The sequence below is a fragment of the Bos taurus genome, chromosome 21 (genome assembly GCF_002263795.3).
Source record: "Bos taurus isolate L1 Dominette 01449 registration number 42190680 breed Hereford chromosome 21, ARS-UCD2.0, whole genome shotgun sequence".
Taxonomy (NCBI): Eukaryota; Metazoa; Chordata; class Mammalia; order Artiodactyla; family Bovidae; genus Bos; species Bos taurus.
Window position 1 is genome coordinate 35,265,535 of NC_037348.1, and position 20,719 is coordinate 35,286,253.

Sequence of the window (20,719 nt, forward strand, 5' to 3'; positions counted from 1 at the left end):
TTCCAGCAAATTTGCTTTGTTTTGATTTCAGAACAGCTTCAAATGACTATAAAACTTTACAAGACATCGAGTTAAGAAAGGTAGCAATGAAAAATTGAAATCTCTAAATTAGGAGTTTGAGATTAGCAGATACAAAGTATTCTATATCAAATAAACAACAAGGTCCTACTAATAGCAAAGGGAACTATATTCAACAGTGTGATAAACCATAATGGAAAAGAATATGAAAAAGAATATATATTTAACAGAATCACTTAGCTGTACACAAGAAATGAACATGACATTGTAAATCAGCTACACATCAATTAAAAAAAATTTAAGTGAAATTTTACGATAGTTTGGTAAGCAGAGGATTCTTGATCACTGGTTTTTAACATTTGATGTTGTAAAACTTAAACATGTGTCTTCCTATCTTATTTCCTAGAGACGTTTTTCCTCTTAATTTCATTTGCAGATCACCTGAGTTTTTTGCTTTTCCATTTTCCTACTTTATTCTCAAGGCAAAAGAGGGAAAAGCTGCACAAATTATACCAAACTATGCAACAAATGATTAAACTACATTTTCCCCCCAAACCTAAGCCCCCAAATGTCATGTTCTACATATCACGGAGCATAATCAAATGCATAGAAAAGCTTCTCTTTCTTCAGTGAAACAGAAAGCCAACAAGCCCAATCCCACTCACTAAGGAAGGTGGCATAGCCACAGTGCCACATACTGTTTGAGAACTCACTCCAACTTCGCATTGATCCTCAACTACACAGAGCAGCTTTCCCAGTCCCATTGGTTTCTATAAAGCACCAGCATGCAGCCTTTTCATGCAAAACTATATCACACACACAAAAAACTTGCTTCTAGAACCAAATCAAAATACTACACATTTGTACATAAAAAGCATTAAATTTAAGCAACTGTGACTGCCACTGTATGAGTTACAAATCACTTGAGGCCATTATTTATCTTTTCTGAAAGAGTGGCACTCTCCAGAGACAAATGCTGTTCTAATAGGCCATCCCCACCTTCCACAGTAGTCTAACTTTAGCTGTGTTTTAACTCAAAAACACCTGAAGGGTACAAAACCCAAATGCTCCCAACAGTGGCTCACTGAGCTTTGGGGGAACAGGGAATAGGTCTTCAGAGTTTCAAAAGCACACTGAGAGAGTCTAAAATAGTCTCTGTGTCCTTGTAGGACTCATTGGTATAATCCATCCCAGCTCCAAATGCACTCCTGAAATTCTGAATTCTCACCATAGAGACTTTTAGCCAAGGCAGTCGTCACAAAGAGTTGTTACATTTGGCTCACTTTGATGGATATTCTCCCTTAGACCTGAAGAGAGATTTATGGACAACTCCAAAATGGCCTGGAATTAGACACAGATAAAAAAACAAAAACAATCTGGCCTTCATTTTCACTTCAATAAAATGATTCTCCAGTAAACTTGTTCAGGCAATTAAAATCAATTTCAATTTCCACTTCCTAGGCCTTTCTATTCTTTGTTCTTAAGAGAAAAAAGGACAGTAAGTAAACGGAACCTGAATTTTAAATCTGACTTCAAATTGCTTGAGGCTACTTCACACGTAAGTAAATAAATACATATGGCATAAACTAATAAATATCTCATATGTACACAAATCATGTTTTTATAGAGCATTCACCTACCTTTAACTCAGCCTTTTCGTTAGGACCGCACTTTATGGAAAACTCCGCACATACAGCACCTTTCCTCTAGTCCTTCAAGGTCCTTATGAAGGAACAGAATTTTCTAAACAGGAAACAAAGTGTCGTAAGGCGGGGCCATTTTCCTCAGTGACACCAGAACCCAAAATTCCTAACATTCCCTAGCAGTAAGTTCAAAGCTTGCTTCGTCATATACCACATGCTCTCCATATGGAGATGGGTCTGTTCAGTGAATTGCACATAAATTAAAAAACATTTTTTTTTCAATTTATTCAAAAGGACAAATACGAAAGAAAATAAAATTCTGCCATGACCCTGTGAAACCTACCTTTCCACTTCATACTCCTGACTTGCCCGTATTCTAAAACTATCTTCAGCAAAGTCGATGAGATGACTCAGCTAGACCACCTGACTTTGCAAATCCATGAATCGAAACACAACAGGTCACCAAGAGCAGATATTTAAATCACTTCGCTGTGACAGATTGAATGTTGAGAAAAAACACAAACAAGGCTCCATGGAAAATGAGTTTTCCCATAAAGACAAAAACTTCCTTAGAACTCAAAATCTACTTCCCAGCAAAGAAACCTGTATTTCACTCAGGGCCCTGAAACTGTGGGTGAATTCCTGGCCCCACTCTTCACCCGAACCCCAGAGTGATGATGAAGCACCTGACTGGTGATGTGAGCCTTGAACCAAGCTTCCTCCATGATGACACCCGAGGCTTTCAGGTGCTTTGTTACTTTTGGCAAACACTCAAGCATGTTACATAAGGCTTCTCCTCTCCTGTACACATGCTCACCTCAGAAAGCCCTTTTGAAGGCTTACTTCCTTTTCTTATGATGGAAACTCTCCTTCATGCCTGGGAAATAAGTCAGTGTTATTCATTATCCAAGACAAGCCGCAGTGACTGAGAATGGTGAACAAAGCACAAGCCACTGAGTTCAGCTCAACAGAGTGAGACAAAATAAAGATTTTCCTGAGGACCCAGAACTGCAAAATCCAGCGGTTTTAACTAGCCATCTCTCAGAGATTCATATACTATTCAGTGATGGAAAATTATTTTTAATTTTATTGACGTATAATTGTCTTACAACGTTGTGTTCATTTCTGCTGTACAGCAAAGTGATTCAGTTAAACAAATATATATTCTTTTTCATATTCTTTTCCATTATGGCTTATGCAGGATATTAAATATAGTCCCCTGTAATATACAGTAGGACTTTGCTGTTTATCCATTCTCCGTGCAATAGTTTGCATCTGCTAATCCCAAACTAATGGAAAAACTGTAGTCCCAGGCTGCAAGCAACATTATTCAGCTTTGACAACTGCAGGGTGCTTTCTTGTAGGATTTGATTCAACTAACTACAAGATGAAAGAAAGTTATTTCTAAACTGCATGGTTAAGCAATCAATCTGACTCTGGGTTCAGAAATTAGTGGGGCACATTTAAGCCATTATTGAATTCCACAGGCCAAGCAAGCTTTTCTCCAGATAACTGAAATCTTTCAAAGTTAACATGTTAATGAGTTACTACTGCGTTTTGAATTTCCCTACTGTGACCAGAAAAAATAGTGGATTCTGGGCATAGTTTGTTATTATATCATGGGGCTACGGCAACCACTCACCCTGCGTCTACATCCATTTTTCCTTTTTTGAGAGCCATTCCACGAGAGAAAGAAAACTGCTAATTTTGCTTGCTGCTGCTGCTGCTGCTAAGTCGCTTCAGTCGTGTCCGACTCTATGTGACCCCATAGACCCTAAAATGTACCTGTCTGGCATTTCAGGCAGTGTTTATAGCTTCTAAGCTTCAATTAATCATAAATTTTGGACATCGGTGACTGTTTTATGGGGGGGGAACTACTACATAAACATCTAGGTTCAAATTCTGGTTTTGCTATTTATTAGCTTTGAGATTTGGAGCATTCACTCACACATAATACAACAAAGTTTCAAAAGTTGACTAAAATAGGGAGCTGATTTACAAAGACACCAGTGATTCCATATATGTGGCAAGAAAAATGAGTCTAGAGCAACAATGGTCAAGTTATTTGGTTTTAGGACCCCTTTATATTCTTAGAGATTATTGAAGATTCTAAAGACCTTACCTTAGAAAATTTCAGGGAATATAAGGACATACACACCTATTCCGGGAGCTAAAAGGTAGCCTCTAGAAAACTCCAATAAATACATAAGAAAATAAAAGTAAAAGAGGTAAAGAATGTCTTAGTACTGTAATGAAAACTGTTTTGACTTCACAGATCCCTTCAGAGGGTCTTAGGAGCCCTCAGGCATTCCCAGATTACACTTTGAGAACTACTGGCCTTGAATATCTTAACATACTGAAATCAGGGAAGCTGTCAGAGACCACTAGAATCATCAAAAAGATCCAGGAGCCAGCACAAAGGGACTCCTACTAGCCAAAGATGGGACAATTTTAGTGTCAGGAATAAACGCAATAGGTTTAAAACACCAGTATTTTGAATTCATGAATTCTTCATGAATTACATATCTGTTTCTGTTAGCTTCTCTCAATGGTTACCTTTTATGAACATTACTAATTAGTTGGCTAATGGAGCCAAGAACAGTTGACCCTTGAACAACACAGGTTTGAACTGTGCAGGTTCACGTATATGTGGATTTCTTTCAGTAGTATATACTACAGTGCTACACAAGCTGCTGTTAGTTGAACCCACTGATGGGAAGAGCTGGACTATGAGCCATATGTAAATTTTCAGCTACATGAAGGGTCAGCCCCCCTAACTCCCAAGCTGTTCAAGAGTGCACTAACTAAAAACTGGTAAATAAAGGGAAAAGAATTGGGCGTTATTTCCTGCCTTTCCCATATAAATTGTACCCGAGGAGAACCAAGTAGCTGATAAGCAGAGGTTTCTCTTTATCAGAGCAGGCCAGCTAATAAATGAAGAAATGATGGAAATGAAGATTTTGAAAAGAGTCGGACACAACTGAGCAACTGAACTGAACTGAACTGAATGAATTGATTAAGCAGTAAGGATCCCCATTAACTGTTCACATCTCTTTCTCACTCACACACCCACCCACACAGGGAACTTGTGTTAAATGCCTCCTGAACAGAGTACACAACATACCCACAGTATTCCTGACCAAAAACAATGGAAACAGAATTTGAGCTAGACTCTACATATGACTATCAATTCCCAAGAAATACAGTAGCTAGAAGAATGTGTCAAATACAGAAACATTTAACTCCATGGGGTGTTATTGGCAAAAAGCCAGCCTATGTACCGGAATAAATGTTCTGGTTTGGCAAAAAATAAACTGCAAGGAATTTTTTAAAAAATAGTGAAGGGTGAACCTACAGACTAAAGGGACTGAAGCAACATGTCAATCAATTGCAATGTATGGACTTTATCTGGATCCTGATACAAAAAAAACTGAAAAGAAAAATAATGAAGAAAATAGATAAATCTGAGCACTGACTGGATAGTCCATATTTGATTATATTATAGAAGTTCTTAAAGTATGATAATAATATGACAGTATTAAAAGAAAAAAAGAATCTTTCAGACATGTATGTAGAAATACTTACTAGTAAAATAATAGGATGTTAGGGATTTGCTTCTAAATAGTCCAGAGTGAGGGAGAAGAGGTTGAGATCTAAATGAAGCGAGATGGCTATAAACTGACCATTGTTGAAGCTGGGAGAAAGGCACATAGGGTCCATTGTAATGTGCTATTTCTGTATATCTTTGAAACTTTCCACACCAAAAGCTAGAAGCAGTCTTGAAAATGCTGCTTGTTTTCTCCATCAAGTCTGTGAGCTGGGAAGGCAGGACTTCTCTGCCACCCAGCACTCAGCAGCCTGGAGCCTGCAGCATGTGTTGGGGGTACCCCTCTACCCCAGTCGCCAGCTGACCTGTGACAGGGCAGGTTCAGCAAAGAAGCTCTGAGCCCGCTGTCTCTGAATCTGAGGCATCTTTCCAACACAGCAGGAAACAACACTGCATTTACAGTGTGATCCTAATTTACAGTGTGATCCTAACCGAGAAACAAACAATAACTCAACACAGAAAAAGGTAAAAAATACACATGAAAACGTTAAGTTTTTTTCCTTCTCCTGGGTATAGGAACTATGGAAGTATGCTTTTCCTTGCTTCCATTTCTCTGAATTTTCCAAATTTTCTGCAATTACTATATTAGTTTGAATGTGGAAGGAAACCCAATAAACTGTTTTTCAATCATCTATAATAGCAAAACTCTATAGATAGCTGTTTTTCAATAGTAAGAATAGTTTATTTGTCATATTCCTGTGATCCTATCCACAGCTCAGATAAAGGAAAAATGTTATAATAATGAAGAAAATATTTTAAACTATCATTGAGGGATTTTTTTTTTTTTTAAGCTAAATTACCCACTCCAGTACTCTTGCCTGGAAAATCCCATGGACGGAGGAGTCTGGTGGGCTGCAGTCCATGGGGTCGCTAGGAATCGAACACGACTGAGCGACTTCACTTTCACTTTTCACTTTCATGCATTGGAGAAGGAAATGGCAACCCACTCCAATATCCATCCCACTCCAATATCCAACCCACTCCACTCCATCCCTGGAGAATCCCAGGGATGGCAGAGCCTGGTGGGCTACCGTCTATGGGGTTGCATAGAGTCGGACACGACTGAAGCAACTTAGCAGCAGCAGAATGAAACAACAGAAAAATGCCCTTTTTTATATTTGGGAAAGGGGAGATACCCTTCATTATCTTTTCCTCTATAAAATAAAGGAGAGATGCTATTTTTTTAAAAAAAATCACACCTGGACAACCTATCCCAAGAAAATTTCTTGAGATTCTTCTAAAACCTCAGTTTCAGCACAGGAAGCTGGGGGCAAACAGGGCTGTCTGGGACCTAATGAAAGGCCTTCTGTCCAAATGCTGGACTAATCTGGAGATATACACCTGTAATTATCTGTGTATCCGTATATCCCACCACCACCCTCCCCTCCCCCACCCACCCCACTCATTTCCATCAGTTCAAAGAGGCGAAAGGAAGAGGCAGTGTCATGCCAAGATTCCACACCTGGTAACACCATATTCTCTAAGGGAAGCTGTGTCTCACAAACAAAAACCGATTTTTTTCTTTTCTAGACCAAATGTGCCTTTCAGATAATGATTCTTTAAAAAGTAGGCAAGACCTTTGAATCCTAGGCCTGCTTCAATCATTTCATTTTGAAAATAAATGAAAGAATATGTGCACCCGTATCTATTAATAATTGAACATGAAAAACGGTGGAAAATTGGCATAGATAATTGTTATGTTTTCCATATGGGTCTAATTAAACTTGATTTAGAATGCACACTGCCTTTTTTTTAACCCTGCTATTAAATAAACAAACAACAAGAAAAAAAGGTTGAAACTGCCACTTCTCTTGTGCTTTATATATACTGTGGGAGGCTGTACTCAAAGCGAGGGAAAAAGTTAAAATGACTCAACATATAGCTCTGTAACCTTGAAATTAGGAGCGTGAGCCTTCGACTAGATTGCCAAGGTGAAAATCATCAATCTGTCATGTATCAGCTGGGTGACTTTGAGTAAGCTGTTTAACCTCTCTGTGCAGCATGGGTTCCTCTTGTATAAAATAAACAGTGGGGATGTCACAGAGCTGTACTAAGATGTCCTGAGATGAGAAATGGAAAAATACTTAGGACAGTGCCTAACATATACATGCTCTATAAATGCCACCTGCTATTGCTGTTATGACCTAATACACCTTTTTTATAATTCTCTCATCCCCTCTTATCCCTTTTTCATCCAAGAAACAATAATTTTACAAAATTCCAATTCTTTAGCCTCATCAGTGAATACTGTAATCTATTTTAAACCTGGACTCTTCTATTTTCCCCAGAGCAGAAATTAACATTTTCTCTAGGAAAGAAAACAAAAAAGCAAAAATAAGGATGGAATTAGATTTCTCTTTACTTTGTCCCAGTCATGAGTGGTAGCAGATTCCTAACTCCCTGAAACTCGGCAATACCTAGAATTAAAGAGAGTAACTCCCTAATCCCCACAAATTTCTCTGATTTGGGGATCTAGTTTCCAATTCTACTAATTTTCTCATGGCTTTTCTGAGAAAAGAAGTCACTCAGGCAATCCATGACAATAAGAATGATGGGGGGAAATTTACATGATTCTAGAGAAAGGAACACGAATCTTAACAATATTCACATGTCATACACAGCACTGGGCTTCCCTCGTGGCTCAGCTCACACAGAATCCACCTGCAATGCGAGAGACCTGGGTTCGATCCTTGGGTTCCCTGGAAAAGGGAACACCTAACCACTCCAGTACTCTGGCCTGGATAATTTCATGGACTGTACAGTCCATTGGGTCTCAAAGAGTCAGACAGGACTGCGTGACTTTCACTATACACAGAATTTCCTCAAAAGAAAATTCTAGTGTGCTGTACTAAAAGGGAGACTCCTGGACTGTGAAATAGGACATGAAAAAAGGAAAAGAAAAAAAAAAAAGCTCCAAGATCATTATATTCCAGGCTACAAGAGTGGGAAAGGGTAGACGGAATGAGATTCACACATGCTTTAGTCTCTAAAAACATGGGAACTGGAATGGGAGCTAAAAGCAAAGTTAGTAAGTCTTACGTTGAAGAGAAATTGGTAGATAAAGGAGATAAAGAAATCTGAGGTAAGTGCTGCCTGGATGTACAGTGTATAGTGCTGAGTAAGCAATAAAAGGATGATTAGCATATAATAGGAAATAGTCCAGTAACTGGACTTTCCTGGTGGTTCAGATGGTAAAGAATCTGCCTGCAATGCGAGAGACCCAAGTTTGATCCCTGGTTTGGGAAGATCCCCTGGAGAAGGGAATGGCTATCCACTCCCATCGTATTGTTGCCTGAAGAATTCCATGGACAGAGGAGTCTGGCAGGCTATATATAGTCCATGGAGTCACAAAGCACAGTCAATGGCCTAGATATCTCTGATTGTATATATTTGCACCCATGCTGAAGTGCATGTAATTAAACAAATCTTTTATTCACTAGAATCCTCAGAAAATAGGGAATACATATTTGTGCTCATTGTTTAGGTATAAAAGTTAGGACTCTTCTTTGTCCCATCATTGCCCCATGTGGGCAGAACTTTGATATTCAAGAGAGAAAGATTACAAAGGAGGGGTAGAATCAGTAAAGCTGGGAAAGATCACAGACATCAAACTGTAACCTTTTGAGTCTTCACAAAAGCCTATGTGATAGGATGCGGTTTCCTGGGGAAACTGGGATGGGAGGAAGTATTGTACTCAGAACACACGTGAGTGTGAGTGACAGAGAACATCAAGACACAGATGCTCAGTGGTAGAGAAAGGTATGAGCAAGAAGACACAGGGAGGGGTGCAATCACAAGAGGCTCTGGGTTGAGCCAAGTTTAACTAAACATCTCCAAAGGGCAGAGAAAACCAGTTGGTACTCAGTCACCAAGGTAACAGGTTGATGGTATAAGGAAAGGATGCAAGTGCATTAAAAGATCAAGATTCCATGGGGACCTAAAAATTATGGGTGGCCCTAGGCCATCATGCAACTCATGACTTACTAGGCTCTAAGGAATCCCCAGCAGGGCAACAGGGAGCAGGAGGACTTAAACTGGACCTGGTTGCTTCTCCCAGGGCTTGGATCATAGCAGACAGCTGAGCAGGAGCAGACAGACAGCATGGCAATTGAGATTTCCGACCGTGAACCCAAACTGTGTGGGTCTGAACCTCAGCTTGCCATCCACCAGCTCAAACTCAGGGCTTGTTCTGTCGGCTCAGATATCTGACCCTGAACTTTCACTCTTAGTGTGTGTCACTAGCAGGTCTTCTCCCTGAGTAAAGAAACAAGGGATTTCTCGACAACATACATCCCCATGATGCTCTGCCCCCACGTCAATAGTTTCAGAAAACACATTCTTCCCCTGATCTTTGGATGGATTCCTTTCTGCTTTGTCATCACTGTGCTGCTTTTTTTTTTTTAAATATATATATTACTGTTTTATTCTCACATCCTTCCTGCAGTGTACAAAGGCAGGACTCCCAGAAGTTCTCCATACATCGCAGATCGCTGCCCCTGCCAGGGGCTCCTCACTTGCTTCACACAACAAATGCTGAGTGCCCAATCCCAGGCCCCGGCAGTGATGACCTAGAACCTGAGTTCCCACAGGACCTAGAGGCCTCTCTGAACCCAGGGTCTTCTCTCTTTTTCAAATGCATTGTCAAGTTGTGACCTTTAATATTATGGGAAGTGGAAGTGTGAACGGCTCACTCGTGTCTGACTCTGAGCGACCCCATGGACTGTTGCTCGCCAGGCTCCACTGTCCATAGGATTCTCCATGCAAGAATACTGGAGTAGGTTGCCATTTCCTTCTTCAGGGGATCTTCCCAACCCAGGGATTGAATCTGTGTCTCCACATTCCAGGCAGATTCATCTGAGCCACCGGAGAAGCTCTCATTATCCCTAGATTCCCACTCCCTATTGGTTTTCCAAGTACTGACCCAGAATTTAATTTAAAGGAGCAAACACAGTGGCTGACCATCCAACAGGAGCAATGTGGTGAAATATGAGGGGTCAAACTGCTAAATTTATGCTCCTCTGACATCGTCACCCAAGGTTAGGGCGCCCTGCAGACACTATCCCTTCTTCCTGTTTTTCTACTTTCTTCCCTCAAGAGTGATTTTTCAGAGTCACATACCTTGGTCTGGTAGGAAAATCCTAGTTTTAGTGTCCAGAGAGCTTCATCCTCGTCCCACTAAGCCAATATAAATGGTATGGTCCCAGGGACAGTCACCAACCTTTTCTAGGCCTGTTTCCTTCTATATAATATTATGGAGGCTGAAAACTATTTCCTGCCAGCTGTAAAACCCTGTGATTCTAAAGTCTCTGTTTATGGTTTGGCCTCAGTAGACAGAATTACCATGACATGAAAATCCTGAGGTTCAATTCATGTAGGAGATAAGTTCTTACTTGATAAGCTTCTTTAATGTGGGATCTTTCTGACCCAGCCACCTAGACCCAATAAGAATAGCTACCATTGATAGCCTACCCTGTGCCAGGCAGTGTTCTTGGCAGTTTACAAGCTCAATTGAGACTCTCCTAAAGGATCTTAAGAAGGAAAGGGCTCCTTGGCTACAATTTAACTCAGCTCCCTTCTGCTCTGTTGAGTTCAAGAAGTAATGCTTGGTAGACTTACACCTCATCTCCCACTTCATAAGCTTTACAATATGGTTTTTCCAGTAGTCATATATGATGTGAGAGTTGGACCATAAAGAAGGCTGAGAGTCAAAGAATTGATGTTTTTGAACTGTGGTGCTTTGAACTGTGGAGAAGACTCTTGAGAATCCCTTGGACAGCAAGGAGATCAAACCAGTCAATCCTAAAGGAAATAAATTCTGAATATTCGTTGGAAGGACTGATGCTGAAGCTCCAATACAATATGAAGAACTGACTCACTGGAAAAGACCCTGATGCTAGGAAAGAGGAGAAGGGGACGACAGAGGATGAGATGGTTAGATGGCATCACCAACTCAATGGACATGAGTTTGAGCAAACTCTGGGAGATAGCAAAGAACAGGGAAGCCTCATATGCTGTGGCTCATGGGGTCACAAAGAGTCAGACACAACTCAGCGACTGAACACTGCCACTACCACCTAGCAAAGATGTACACAGAGGTACAGGAGAAATTAATAAGTCACAAGAAGACTTCTCTTGAGAATGAACTAAGCCTGTCGAAAGAAAAAAAAAAAATTCTAAAGAACAAAGCAGGTGGTTTCGCTATTTTGAGAGCAAGAAAAAATGATCAAGGCAAGGCTGAAGCTATTGCTTGGGTAAAACAGTACAAAACAGCAGATGTCAAGGACACGCAGAGCTCATCAGCAATGCTTTGTTCTCTCTTTTGGAGGAAAATGAAGCAATCCTTAAAGGCCTGAAGTCCCAGACAGTAGAACCCAATTCTCCAGACTCTTGAATACACCAGGATCTAAAGGAACTTGCAGACTGTTAAGACTTGAGTTGGATAAAGTGATTCTTGTTTTGCAAACAGTTTGAGGGGAAAAAAAAAAAATCCAAGATCTCTCACAAACGTAACAGTCTATAAATCAGTGGAAAAGCTAACTTATTAAGATACAAAAACAAGAGACACAAAGGAGTCAGAGAAAAGAAAGAGCTAGCATCCTATTGTACTTGACTTTGGCCTCACTGGCAGGGAAATAATGGATGAAAGATGAAGGAAAGCAAAAAGGAGCATTGGGACGGGACAAAGTACCGGAAAGAGTAGGGATGAATAAACAGGTTCCTTGGGAAAGAATAAGGAAATAGACCTTCAGAGAGCAGAGTGGTGGCTGGCTGGCAGCAGAGTTGCTCTGGGCTGGAAAACACTTCACTCCGCAACAGGGCTCTGAGGGATAGGGGACTTCTGGTATTAGTCCTCAGCCAGCAAACACGGACCCTTCTGCCCCGTGCTCCATCATTTACCTAATCTTTTCAGAGTCAGTGATGAAGAGATACTGTATCTGAAAGCCTACATGCTTCAGTTTTTTTTTTTTTTTAAGACTCTAGACTTCTTGCATCCTGATTACTTAGGGGATTTTTATCAAAACCTTTGGTTGTTTCAAGATTGTCAGATTAAGCATCTTATTAACCCCAAACCCAAGCACTTTATTTTTCCCCTGCTTGGTGAGCCTTCCAAACCCTTTTCCCTCTTAAGTATCAGCAACACTGGCTCCGATGATTTACCATTCAGAGAAGTATCTTTCTGAGCTCTCAGATTACTGCTTTAAACTACCGACTGGTGGGCTTGCATGACTTCACTTAACTGCCAAACCACGACACACATTACAAATGATGACAGATGTTTCTGACATAGCTTCCTACTTACACTTACCCTCCCTGCAAAGCAGAGAAAGCCACAGGGATCAAGTTAAACTTGACCTCTTAAAAAGTTTTGAGTACACCCTCAGTCACCTTCAGAAGCAACATGACTATGGAAGGCAAGCGAGCACCAAATCATTCCGGCAATTTGATGAATTCAAGAGGTTTAAATGAGTTACATTTTCTGTGCTAAAACAAAGTGACTGAAGACACAGTTTTCCTAATATCACTCTTTGGCCATATTGCAAAAACAGCCATAGGCTCCAAACTGCTTCAATATACTCTTTCAGAAGAATTTCCATTGAAATCAAAGGGAAGGAGAGGAAGAGGAAATGGATAACCTCCTCTTATTAAACAGCAACCCAATTACAAATTATGCTGAACCCTGGCCCAGATCTTCCTTTCCTCTCTCAGTTCTGCAATGAGCAGGAGAGATCTGAATATCCAAAATCCATCTGGCTTTCCTGGTGGCTCAGATAATAAAGTGTCTGCCTGCAATGCGGGAGACCCGGGTTCAATCCTTGGGTCAGGAAGATTCCCTGGAGAAGGAAATGGCAACCCACTGCAGTACTCTTGCCTGTAAAATTCCATGGATGGAGGAGCCTGGTAGGCTACAGCCCACAAGGTCATGAAGAGTCTGACACTCTGATCTGTTCCCTTGCCTGCCTCACCTCCATTGAAACCTCTCCTGCACTCCCCTGACCCCATCACCCAGCATCCCTCCTCTGACTATAACATCCTCACTTAGGCTTCCTTATTAAAACCCCCTTCATTGTGATCAACCATTTGGGCCTCAACTGAGGTTTCATTTCACATCCCTCCTCACTCAACTTCCTTTCTAAAGGCCAACATCTCCAAAGAGCACATTTCATGACACTCTCATCAAGTGCCCTAAACTTACCTTGCTCAGCCTTTTGTCCTTCCTCTTCTGCCAAACCCCAGCCTTAGCAGATGCCTACAGTAGCTCTGTCTATGCCCACAGCTGAGTACCTGGGCACTGGAGAAAGTCACCCAACATTCATGAGCACCAACCACAAACAAGTCCTCTATAATGCTGGGTGAACCCACCCACGCATTTGCCAACTCTTACTTGACTTTCACCCCTTCTGACATTGACACCATCATCACCACCTAACTGAGAAGTGAAACCCATGGACCAGTAACCTCCTGTTATCAGACTAACTTACCTCCAACCTCCAGCTTCTACCCTCCTGCTGCATCCAGTTTCCTCCTCTCATCCAAGGTCAACCTCTCTAGAGGCTTTAGATCCCACTCCATCTCACCTTCTCAGACTCGCATCATCAATTATCCCTTGTCTCTTCTCTCTATCTCTATTCAGTCAACTTCTCCTTTTCAACCAGATCCTTCCCATCAACACTTCAACATACTTGAGTCCTATTTTTAAAGCATTCCACTCTCAACCTCAAATGTCTCTAGCTAGTGCCTTATTTCTTTGCTTCCTTCACAGGAAAAATAAGGATTGTTCTTCTTGGATATGTCCCATTTTTCCATCCCATTCATTTTTCAACCCATTCCAACCTGGCTTGGCTCCACCACTCCCTGAAACAGCTCCAGGCCGGATCAATAACGATCTCTTTGTTGCCAAATTCAAGTGAGAATTTTTTTTCTTCATTCTTTATCTCATTTGATATCCTGACAGTATCTGGCCATGTTGATCAATCTCTCCCTGAAAGATGCCTTACTTTGGACTCTTCAGCCAATGCTCTTTTCCCTGCTGCCATGGCTTCCTTCTCTTTGCAAGCTTATCCTCCTCCACCTAGTCTTATAGGGTTCAGACTCTTCAAAGCTCAAACCTAGGTCCTACTTCCCTTTTCACTCTATAGAAGCAGCTAAAAGCCAACTACCCACAGGGACAAGCAAGTAGTATAATTAAGTGAAACAAAGTCGACTTTCACTTTCCTCTCAGGTCAACAATTTAAAACACAGCAAGACTTCTCTAGGGGTACAGAGGATATGAATCAGCCTGCCAATGCAGGGCACACAGGTTCAATCCCTAGTCCAGGAAGATGCCACACACCAGGGAGCAACTGAGCCCGAGCACCACAACTATTGAGCCGCTGTGCTGAACTGCTGAAGCCTGCACACCTAGAGCAAATGTTCCGTGACAAGAGATGCCACCACAGTGAGAAGCCTGTGCACCGCAAAGAAGAGTAGCCCCCACTCACACAACTAGAGAAAGCCCATGCAGAGCAACAAAGACCCAGCACAACCAAAATTAAAAATGAATGCATAAATAATTAAAAATAAAAACAGCAGAACTGGCAGGGTAACTGGCAACAGACCCAAGGCATCAGGGTTAGATCACAGTAGAGAGAGGTACAGACTAGAATAAAGTGGAGAGCAGATACTCCTTCTATAACAATTACGTAGTTCACGCCAAAATCCTGATCTACACATGAAAATTCACGATTTTTAAACCTTGGCAATTAAGATTTTTTTCTGGTGCAAATAAAAGAAATCCTGGGTTAGACCGAAGGCAGAATGCACTGGCTTATTAAACTGCAAAACCTAGAGGTACAGCCGGCCACTGGGTTTAATCAACATGATCAAAACCAGTTTCTCTTCTGAATTTTTCATGTCCCTAATTCTCAGATGAGATCTACCCTATGGCAGCAAGAGCACTGCTAGATCTCCAGACCACATCTTGCCAGGTTTAAGCTGAAAACAAGAAAGATTCTCTTCTGGAGCTTCCCCTACCCACCACCTCCCCCACACACACCCCCATCCCTCAGTCTCAAAATCTCCTCTGATTGGGCCAGCTTGGATTACAAAATCATTCTTGAACCAATCACATGGCTAGACGATTTAGGAATGACCGGCCAGCCCTGAGTCATATAGTTTATTTGGAGTCAGGGGAAGAGCCTTATATAAGGCTAAGGTCTGAGGTTGGAGGACAAGGAATTTCTTAAAAGGAAATTAGGGTGCTGCCATCAAAAGAGAAAGTATATTTGGGGCAGCCAAAAAAACATAAACATGCTACAGCAACTTGTTCAAATATTTTAAAAACACTGCATAGGCCAAATAAAACAGGTTTGCTGGCTGAAGGTGGCTTGTCAACCTCCAGTTCCAATCCTCCTTTCCCGTTTCCTAGGTGATCTTATCCAAGCTCAGGCCTTCATCTACCATCTCTATACCCCAAATACCACATTTTTATCTCTGACTCACAAATTCAACTGCCTACTCAACATCTTCACTTGGATGCTTCAAACTCATCTCAAATTCAATTTGCCCAAAATGAAATTAATACTCTTCTCAGCCCCTACTCCCCTCCCATCCAAAACTGACCTTACTCAGAGTTCTTATTTGGGGTGGGGTTCGGAGGAGAAAGGAAAGGGAGGCAAGACCACTATGACTGAAGTACTGTTTGAAATAAAAAACACAGTCTTTCAGGGAGCTGAACTGTAAGTCAACTGAAATTCTTCTGTTATTTCAAATATTTAAGAAAGACATTAGATATCTTTAATTCATCTAAATTTTCATTTTCCATATCTTTTCAACTTATTTTTAAAACAGATAGAAATAAAGTATCATCAGAAATACCAAAAGCAGGGACTTCACTAGTGATCCAGTGGCTAAGAATCCACCCACCAATGCAAAGGACACGGGTTCAATCCCCGGTCCGAGAAGATCCCACATGCTAAGAAGCAACTAAGTCCATGCACCACAGCCACTAAAGTCTGCACACCTAGAGCCTGGGAGCTGCAACAAGAGAAGCCACTGCCCTGAGGAGCCCGTGCACGACAAGGAAGAGAAGACCCACGCAACGGAACTAGAGAAAACCTGTGCAGCAATGAAGACCCAGCACACCCAAAATAAATATTCATCAATAAATCTTAAAGAAAAAAGGGGGGAAAGACTGTCCAGGGAACTTGGACAGTGCTTTTGTTTGCCTATGTGTTGGCACAGCTGTAGTTTTCTAGCAAACATATCTGAGTCAACCTGACAACTGAAGAGGTTACTAAGGCAAATAATGACCAAATTTCATCAAATATAAGAAATCACTGATTATGAGATGCATCATCATTTCATACATCACTATCAGTCGTGTCCAACTCTTTGCAACCCCATGGACTATACAGTCCATGGAATTCTTCAGGTCAGCATACTGGAGTGAGTAGCTGTTCTCTTTGCCAGGGAATCTTTCCAACCCAGGGATCAAACCCAGGTCTCCCACATTGCAGGCGGATTCTTTACCAGCTCAGCCACCAGGGAAGCCCGACATTAAACAAAAACGCCAGAATTAAACCATAATCTATAATGCACTGTAAAATACATTTTGTTTTCAGATAAAAATGTATGTCTTAGAATCTTTGAAAAACATTATCATAAGCCTCACTTTTCAGATAAGGGGTTCAGACACGTGACCAAAGTTATAATTAATAAGATGAAGACTGGACTTGAACCCACAGGGATCAGTTTCCTAATTTTTCTTTCCCTAAGTCTAGTCCCTGGATCTGAATAACTTCGACAATTTCTTCTGCGGTCCCCAAAGCTTTTCAGATACAAAGGTGGTAAAAGAAATCAGAACGGAATCAACTCAATAAGTACTTTAAAACTGATATGGACTCCAAGACTAATTTGGGCTTCCCTTGTGGCTTAGCTGGTGAAGAATCCATCTGCAATGCAGGAGAACTGGGTTCCATCTCAGGTTGGGAAAGGCTACCCACTCCAGTATTCTGGCCTACAGAATTCCATGGAGTGTATAGGCTATGGAGTCACAAAGAGTCAGACACGACTGAGTGACTTTCACTTTCACTAAGGCTAATTTAGACCTTGACCATTTCCGTAACTCCTAGACAGCCTAGGAAATACTGCTAGCATAAATAGCGATGCATACAAGGTATGTTAAGAAAAAGATTAGATCATTAATCTCACTGCTAACTCAGTAGGGTAAATTCACAGTTGACAATTTTAAGTATGAATCACAAGATGGTTTTCACTTGTGAGGTGATGTTACTGGGCATCTAGTCAAGGTAGATGCCCTCCTTTATAATAAAATATGCCTATGTAATGATTTTGTTTGTTTCCTTGTTTCAAAAATAACCATTTGGAAATGTGCCATGTTATACCTAATTACTGCAAAGCAAATGAGTAAGCCTAATAGTTCCAATCAGTCTGTGCAAGAAGCCTTTTGATTTCAAGACTTAGCAACCTTTAAAAAGGAAAAGTGCTACAAAAAGCCAAGAAATTTGGTGTGAGATGTAAATAAGACAGAATATTGATTCATGACAGTTTTGTAGTTTCAATCTAACTGTTCTGCATTCACCTTCCCCACGGCACCCAGTACTGTGTTGTAAATACAGAAACTGCCTAATAAGTACACACGACAGGACACACAACAAGTAAAATGACAGTCCCTCTGATTTCACAAATGTTCCTTCTTTCCAGGACTGTGTTTGCTCTGGAGGAGAAAGGGTTTAGAAAATTTTTGGTGGTGCCTATTGTAAGCTTTGTGCCAAAGGCACGTCAAATTTAATTCTGGAACTCCTCAAGGAGCTGACAGTCTCATCAAGTACCAATATAAAAGATATGTGGGTGGCAGATTACCTTTAAGTATGCTCAGTAACTGGACAGGATATTAAAATATTTTAATATCAGGTTTAATCAGGAACAAATACAGAATTAGGAGAGCTGGTATAGTCGGTTGCTGGATATGACCTTGGGCAAAAGTCACTTCTTGAAATGTTTCCTTAGTTATTACCTACGCACCCCCCAAGGCTACTACAAAAGAAATTAAGGCTGGGGAAAGTCTTCTGCAAATCCTAAAGCACTCTACTGCACAATGTAAGTATTATAGGACTATTGCCCAGAATATTTCAACAACTTCCTTTGGGGGTCCCTTAAGATAATGTCAGAGGGCTCTAACTAAAATGCAAATCCAATCATTCATTCTCAGGTTTAAAGAATCTTTACAGCCAAAAGATAAATTCTTAACTGTCTAGCTTGGTAGATAAGGCTTTTCAAGAACTGACTCCTCTGCAGCCCCATCTCTGACTTTACTTTCCAAGTGAGTGAAAGTCTCTCAGTTGTGTCCAACTCTTTGCGATCCCATGGACTATACAGTCCATGGAGTTCTCCAGGCCAGAATACTGGACAGGGTAGCCTTTCCCTTCTACAGGGGATTTTCCCAACCCAGAGACAGAACCCAGGTCTTCCGCATTGCAGGCAGATTCTTTACCGTCTGAGCCATGAGCCCAAGAATACTGGAGTGGGTAGCCTATCCCTTCTCCACCGGATCATCCTGACCCAGGAATAGAAATCGGGTCTCTTGCATTGCAAGCAGATTCTTTACCAACTGAGCTATCAGGGAAGCCCAAAGACCACAGCAAATATATAACTGCTCCCTGATCACATTCTATTCCATATTTCTTTATCTTTGCAATTTTGGTGAAGTTACTGGCTGTGATTATCCTACCATAGCCAGGAACTCACAGACTGGCTAGTATAGCACTTTCTACATTATCATGAGTCTGAGCTCCTCTTTCCAATGAATATTCAAAGGAGAATCCCTGAATATTCATTGGAAGGACTAATGCTAAAGCTAAAGCTCCAATACTTTGGCCATCTGATGCAAAGAGCCATCTCACTGGAAAAGACCCTGATGCTGGGAAAGATTGAGAGCAGGAGAAGGAGGGAGAGACAGAGGATGAGATAGTTAGGTAGCACCACCAACTCAACGGACATGAATTTGAGCAAACTCTGGGAGATAGTGGAGGACAGAGGAGCCTGGCGTGCTACAGTCCAAGGGGTCACAAAGAGTTAGACATGACTTAGCAACTGAACAACAACTGAGCTTCTTCAGGGCAAAGAGAGCCAATACTTTATTCTTCCCCATTCTTAGCACAGAGTCCAACCCATGGCAACTCAGTAAATGCTGCTTGAATGACAGGCAAGGAAGATCCTCATTTGCATATCACATGAAGATAGTGACAGTGGGAGAATATCAAGGGAAGGTTGTCAACTAAAAAAAAAAAAAAGGCTGATAAAATATTATGAAAGAAAGTGAAAGTATTAGTCGTTCAGTCGTATTCAAATCTGTGCAAGCCCATGGACTATAGCCTGCCAGGCTCCTCTATCCATGCAAGAATACTCCTCTCCAGGCAAGAATACTGGAGTGGGTTGCCATTCCCTTCTCCAGCTAATCTTCCTGACCCAGGGATCAAACCCAGGTCTCTTGCACTGCAGGCAGATTCTTTACTGTCTGAGCCACCAGGGAAGCCCTGATAAAAATATTATAGGTCCTCATCTCTTATCCAAATCCATAGGGCTAAAAGTATTTTGGAATGCAAAAATTCTGGCATTTTAGAAATGTAATATGTACTTTATGCTCTCTGAAGACTGGAGGTCAGTACCTCATACTCAAGAACAATACTACTTCCACACTAAAATTTACAAATAGCCACACTAAAGGAGATAAGTGAAGAATATAAATAGAATCTTGCTCAAGGGAGGTCTTGCCACCCAATGGGTTACGAGAGCTTTAAGAGCATTTTGGATTTTGGAATTAGAGAGAAAGGATGGGGGATCCATATCACCTGATGTGTGTGCATGGCGCCTTCATGTCCATTTCTCGTTTGCTCAGAAATTCACTACAGCAGGGCTGACCTATATTAGGCAACAAGCAAAAGTGGCCACATACCCAAACAGCAACAGATAGGCTATACAATGTTCCAGAAAAAGTAGTTCAGAGGCACACGCAGAGTCTTCATCACTGGTAACTGTATTAGCTTCTAAGAATATTAAGGGGAAAAAAATAGTAATAATTGTTGGATCCAGCACTGAAAGACAGGTGAGAAAAGCAGCAGTAAGCAGAGTAGGAAATGAATGTACAAACGATTGTGTAAGCACTATTAGAAACTCCTACCACCGATTTCTAAATGTATTTCCAATTGTGGTGGCAGAAATGTACATAGACAATGACCTTCAAAAGCCAAAATCAAGCTGCCCAGACCAACACACCTTGCTTCCATACCAAAATAGAAACAGCAATGTATACCCCCTGCTCTCCAGAACTGCAGGAAAGAACAGAATTGCATTTTTTGCCCATAATATAGATATATACATGTATTATTTTTTAAACAACTAGAAAGAATCCCATGAATACCCTACATGAAAAATTTGTTTTAGAAGCAAGTGC

General features: G+C 41.1%; 1 protein-coding gene across 7 annotated transcripts in view; it reads right to left on the minus strand.

The window, feature by feature from the left end:
- The window catches only part of STXBP6 (syntaxin binding protein 6), a 281,001-nt gene that overhangs the window by 240,598 nt on the left and 19,684 nt on the right, over positions 1–20,719 (minus strand). For 3 of the 7 annotated variants that reach the window (XM_005221968.5, XM_059879119.1, XM_059879120.1), the window contains one exon: positions 1,659–1,761. The exons of 3 other annotated variants lie outside the window; for them this stretch is intronic. The gene's annotated coding sequence lies outside the window, so the exon portion shown is untranslated. 7 annotated transcript variants of the gene reach the window in all.